This window comes from Lepisosteus oculatus, chromosome 3, assembly GCF_040954835.1.
Source record: "Lepisosteus oculatus isolate fLepOcu1 chromosome 3, fLepOcu1.hap2, whole genome shotgun sequence".
Taxonomy (NCBI): Eukaryota; Metazoa; Chordata; class Actinopteri; order Semionotiformes; family Lepisosteidae; genus Lepisosteus; species Lepisosteus oculatus.
The window spans coordinates 63676467-63682997 of record NC_090698.1 but is presented as its reverse complement, the minus strand read 5'-3'; the positions used below and the strand labels follow the sequence as shown (position 1 = coordinate 63682997).

The 6531-nt window shown below is 37.7% G+C and overlaps 1 protein-coding gene across 2 annotated transcripts in view; it reads left to right on the top strand.

Annotated features, from left to right (window-relative positions):
- Positions 1-2638: 2638 nt before the first annotated feature.
- The window catches only part of LOC102687127 (uncharacterized protein KIAA1958), a 28060-nt gene continuing 24167 nt past the window's right edge, over positions 2639-6531 (top strand). For both annotated transcript variants that reach the window (XM_015363264.2, XM_069187346.1), the window contains exon 1: positions 2639-2795. The gene's annotated coding sequence lies outside the window, so the exon portion shown is untranslated. The remainder of the gene's footprint in view (positions 2796-6531) is intronic.

Sequence of the window (6531 nt, the reverse complement as noted above, 5' to 3'; positions counted from 1 at the left end):
AGACATAGTGCTGCAGTGGTTAGTGTTGTTGCCTTGCGGTGCTGGGGCCCTGGGCCCAACTCCTGGGGTGATATCTGAGTGGAGTTTGCATGTTCACCCTACGTTCACAGAGGGTTTCCTCCAGGGGCTCCAGTTTCCTCCCACTGTCTAAAGGCATGCTAGTAGGTAAATTGGCCCTTGGGAAAAGTGGCCCTGGTGTGAGTGTGTGCGTGTTTGTGTCTGTGTGGCATCCTGTCCAGGCTGTAACCTGCCTTAGTGCCTTGCTTGCCGGGATAGGTTTCAGCTCCCTGTTTAGGATTAAGTTGTTAGAAATTGTATGGATGAATTTCTTCAAGTGCTTTTTTTTTCTTAAACATCTCATGACATACTGCTGTCTGAATGAGACAAACACCACATGTTGCCACTGTGATCATTTTTTACATATTTTATTATTACTCTACCCAAATGATTTTTTAATTTCCAATATTTTGTAGGGATCACAGTCTACCAGGAGTCAGTAGGTGTACATCAAACCGCTCCCTGAAATGTGTGTGCAGCCAGTGTGACAGTGCAATGATATCTTTGTGACTCTGAAAATTGAAAATATACAGTAGCTACTGGAACTATGTTTGAAAACACTGGGATGATAAGAAGAAGCATTTTTAGATACATGGCACACTTATCAGTTCTGACCACAGCTAACCTTTAACTTGGTCTGTGTTGTATAGACTAAACCATCTCTCGTATGACATGCTTTGCACTTTCAGGTGGAATCAACTTAACTTTAAGACATGCTTTAAAACTACTGTGTTGAAATGTAATTTCACAATTTTCAAAATTCAGAAACATTTACTTAATAAAATTGCAAGTACTGTATGTTAGAGTTTTACCTATGAACACACAGCTAGTCATACAGTGTATAAATCTGGATGTTTTATGTTAGACATACAATATAAAGTACATGGATATTCCTTCATGTACTGATACTGTATATTTCATACAAACTAGGCTGGGTAAGATGGTACAAAACACTTAAGATCTCCAGTGTAAAAAGTGCCACCCGTCTTTAGTTTTAATTACATTTTTCTTTAATTTTCCTCTTATGCAATTTGGTTCACATTTTCGAGATGATCAATTGTTGTCTGCATTGTTAATAGAGCAATATCATGCTAGCAGACATATCATCCTGCAGCTCACAACTGGCAACCCACTGAAGCTCAGCTGGTGTGAGCCAGTTCAGTACCTGGAGGGGAGAACTCCTGGGTGGAGTGTCCAGAAAAGCGTTATATAAGGGTAAGGAAGTTTTTCTAATGTAGAAATTTTACATTAATAGTGTGTACAATTTTCACATAGCAACTCTTTAGTCAGATGGTACATTTCACTTTAAGTTCTACAATTTAGTATCTTTGCAGACAATACTTGCACACAGAAGAGGATATTAATGTATCAACATAAACATCTACTGGAAATCTTTTTCATACAAAAGCTTCAGTGAGCTTACCTACATCTAACACTCTCAAAATGTCCACATGGTGTTTGCCAAGTGTCTTCTTTGTACATAAAAGTCTTTTTGAGCATACTTTGCTGTTTCTGTGGTTTTCGGACTCTTGTTTTGGTATTGTAAATTTACAGACACTACTGGAATTATGGATATCTACTGTATGGGGAAGGACAGTGAATCTAACACCAATCCTTGTGCAGTTTGAACATTGATCCCTTTCTGGAATTTGAAATACATACTTTATCTTGTATTCAATATGCCTTCAATTCACAAGAATTTTATTACCATAGAAAAATTATCTAACTTTGGTGTCTGTAACTTTAGATATAACAGAAGTAAAACTTAGTCTGTACCTGCCTGGTTTGGTTTTTGTTCCTTTATGTGGAGCAAGAATGCACGTTTTAGTCCTTGCATTCTACACCTTAAGTGAACTGAAGAATATCTACTAATGTTTCATGAGTAAAATATTTTTTATATAATTACAGTTGCTAAAATAACACCAGGCCTGGTCATGTTGCCTATTTCATGCTCAGCATACTGTACATCTATGTAAAATATCTATGTGAAATATTCATTACACTTCATTTACCTTTTTCATTTCTAATAGTATTTAATTATGCCGAGAAACTTCAGCTTTACTGTTCTGTTGCAGTTTTATCTCTGAAAAACTTTTTTTTCAGTTTAAAATAAATCCATTACCACTTTCTTTCTGTCTTGAGACATTTCTCACATGTTTTTGATGTACTTGCAGTTTTGCCATGGGGAGAGAACATTTGTTGTTTCAAATTGTAAAGTAGAAACGTGTTTTAAAATAAAGTGATCTGAAACTTCAATTTAACCAGAGATATTGTGAATGAATTTAAGTTTTATTTTAACAATATTTTATTAGTTTATATTTAGGATCCACCTTTTTATGTTATAATATTTAACTATTGTAGACCAGACGTTTTGTTCATCTGAGCCGTTTTATTCTCAGCACACGAATTCCAAAAATGAATTTTAAATACTAAATGCAAACATTAAACAGAGATGCTACTGGGTTGCCCGTCACATGCTATAAGATAAATACACATGTGCCCCACTGTGTAACAGTAGATGAGTTATTGCACACTTCCTGTGGTATATTTATGACTGCCAGAGCCCAGTTCCGGTGTTTGCTGAAACGAGCTCGGCTGAGACTCCAATCTAAATGCAGGGACTCTTTTTATATCACAGCACGCAAAGCGAGGAGTTGGAAGGCAGGGGGAATAACTATTACATACATAACATATCACACTTCGGGCAGGGATTCCTATGGAGCCAAATCGGCGGAAAGGTAAGAACTCTTGCCATTAGGAAATTAAGTTGCTGTCTTTATTTTTTTGTCATGTTGTATTGAGCAGCCGGAAAAAGGGTCCTTTTTGCGTCTTTTGTTTCAGGAGAGTCCTTGAGGTGTATACGTGCTGGGAGCTAAATCGTTTATTACTTCAGTGTTATGAAATGCAACATTTTCGTTGGGTGCTTGAAACAAGGTGTCTCGCTTGGGCTAAATGTGTTATAAAAAATGTTCTTCTGGAAAACACGAACCTAGAATTGACAAGGACTCGAAACAGTTTGTTTTTTAAAGGTAATTTGGAGTTTGATCGTTTATAACGGGGTTAGAAAAGGAGGAGGTATCAAGCGTCTGCGCACTGCTAGTGTCTGATAGACCCGAAGAACTCAAACACAGTTCATGTGGCTATATGCTATAAAACAGTATATTAAATGTTGCCATTCTTGAAAAGCATAATAGTATACAGCATTTCGGGCTTTAGACGTAGCATTAGAACTGTTTTTCTCACCTGCAGTTTTGTTGTATTAGGCGCGTTAAAGATGAAAACTATTTTACATGTTAAATATTACAATCTGCAATATCCGACAAATTGGGAAAATATTAATTATAAGGGATATTACCGTTATACATTTTGACTGGAAAATGTATCGTAACGTTTAGGTTTTTGTTTACCTTAAAAATGTATAATGTTTACCAAACCTGATATTGGAAGACGATAGTTTTCCCAGTACCGTGCAGTTTCCTGTTGAATCGATTGCGAATTTGCTAGTACCAGACGTCTTTCATATCAGTCCAGTTATGAATTAAGTTTGTTTTTATTTCTGCTATAGCAGCATTTCATAAGTATTCTATTAAATGTAATTCTCCAGCCACTTTTGAAATCCACCTCAGAGACTTTGAATGAAAAGTCGTGTAAAGTAAGCGTTAAGTGACAGTTCTGAAAAAAAAAAGCTCATTTCCTGAAGGGTTTGGTCTTCATGGTAATTATTAGTCTGTTTTCATATCTAAAGTCTATATATTTATTTAAACCCAAAAATATATACTGATATAGTGTATAGTATAGAACTGCCGAGCTCTTGACAGGTCAATGAAGTAGAGAATAGCAGTCATTATTGAGTAGGACATTAATTTCCTTTTTCCCCAAAAATTACGTATTTATTTTTCACTTTTTGTGAAATTGTACAAATTGTAAAGAAATGATCATTTAAATCGTTCTCGTGTAACATAACTATAATTAATGTACAGTAGTTGTAGAAAAGCGAATCGCAGAAGTAAATCTCACCTTTATATTGTGCTGAAATGTTATTCCTGCACGTGTTTCATTATAACCAATAGTCTCCAGTTCTCGAACGTTTACTGTTGTTGTTGTTGTTGTTGAAGCACTTGCGAAATGAAGGTGTTTTAATCTTTAAACATTATAAATAGATTTGGATTTCTAGGTGAAACCTAGAATAAATAACAGTTCATTTAGCAATGGCGGACGCGTATAATCCCTCCAGTGCACAAATTCTGCGCAACTACAACTGGAGCTGCCAAAACAGTAGTGTAAACTAGATTTTTTACACTTTACCCATAACATGCAAAGGAAAGAGAACAAAGGGTTAAGTAACTTGCGCAGAGGAGTACTGTACAAGGTGGGTAGGAGAAACTACTTTCAAAACTGGTTCATCAAAGTGTTTCCGTTTCACAAAAGTGAGATTTATATTCATTTGTTTAGCCATTGTGGGCTTGTCAAAAAGACAAAAGACTGTTGTGGACTGTCGACAAGAAAGAATAATGTCCTTTGGAGAACCTACCATTTTTATGTATTTCTTATTAAGTATTGTTGAGAAACGATTGAAAATCTCTACCCGACATACAGGTACTGTAGATACAAGTTCTGGAATCGATGACTTAAAGTGTTGACTGGTTCTCTGTGTTACGGTAGACCGTTTGAACTCTTGGCACGTTTTTCAATGTAATCATTACATTATTTTTTTTTTCGTTTTTATTTCCTGTGTGGAATATAGATGTATAAAACAGATTGACTTGGAAAAGTGAGGCACATGTAATTTAGCACTTGTGGAAAATGTTTTAAACTTCTAGAAATCCTTATAACTAATAAGATAGAGATAGTCCATAGATTTATATACCACACAATGTAACAATATTAAAAAAAACATTCCCTTGCTTTTATATTGTAAATGCTTTTAAACCTAATGTAAAGATAAAAGTAGCATATTACACTCACTTTGCATCACAAATGAGAAGTGACTACTGCTAGGGTGTAGAATAGCTGAGCATATGGCCAGGAACAGAAAGCTGTTCTGTATCTGATTGTAATGAAATTATATGCCAGCAGCCATATCACCCTGCAACTCACAACTGGCAACCCACTGAAGCTAAGCAGGTGTGAGCCTGGTCAGTACCTGGATGGGAGACCTCCTGGGAAAAACTAAGGTTGCTGCTGGAAGAGGTGTTAGTGGGGCCAGCAGGGGGCGCTCACCCTGCGGTCCATGTGGGTCCTAATGCCCCAGTATAGTGACGGGGACACTATACTGTAAACAGGCGCCGTCTTTCGGATGAGACGTAAAACTGAGGTCCTGACTCTCTGTGGTCATTAAAAATCCCAGGGCGCTTCTCGAAAAGAGTAGGGGTGTAACCCCGGTGTCCTGGCCAAATTTCCAATTGGCCCTTACCAATCATGGCCTCCTAATAATCCCCGTCTATGAATTGGCTTCATTACTCTGCTCTCCTCCCCACTGATAGCTGGTGTGTGTTGAGCGTTCTGGCGCACTATGGCTGCCGTCGCATCATCCAGGTGGATGCTGCACATTGGTGGTGGTGGAGGGGATCCCCATTACCTGTAAAGCGCTTTGAGTGGAGTGTCCAGAAAAGCGCTATATAAGTGTAAGCAATTATTATTATTATTATTATAAATACTAATGGCCAAAGAAAGTGAGAAGCATGCAGAGTGGAGTAGCCAGCGATGACGTTTTTGCTGCCCTTTTTCATCAATATAGTCTGAAAGAATATGCTGGGTTTGTGATACATTTCTGAACAAGAGACGAGCATTACACAAAAAGGAGAAGTCATGATTTCGTTTTCTGAAAATCATTTTTTAAAACGTTTTCTCTTCTTAACAAGAAAACATGTTGTTCCACACCCTTTTCCGTACCTCACTTTCTTATTTGGTGGGGCATTTGCTTATTGTTGTTAATTAAAATCTGAAAAGAATATAGGTACACAGCCTACAACAATAAGCAAACTAACAACAGCAATTCCACACTGAGAGTTTTTCATTCGGCAAGAATTAATTATACTCTCTCGGTGTGGAATTGCCATTGTTAATCATCCTAGTGTACCAAATGGGGAGAATGAGGACCTGTGGTCACACTCTCCTGACACACCCGGATCAGGTTCATTTGTCATGTGACTGAGTGCCTTGCTGTGTAACCAGAAGAGCGACACTTCTCTTACTGGCTCCAGTATGTGTTGACAGGTGCACCTCTGTCAGGAATCATTGCATGGAGGGTTGGTTATTCATGACTAGTGGCTCCAACCAAATGAAGAATGCCCCTTGTACCCTGCTGGGATTCTGTTGCATCTGTGCTGTTTCCCAAAAATGCTTTACGTTTATTCAAGTGGAAGGCTAATGTGCATAGACATCTTGTGCTGGTGTTGATAAAACTGGGGGGAAAATGTATACTTAGCAGGGAGTAATACCCATGCTAATTCATACCATACGTGCCTAACCTTG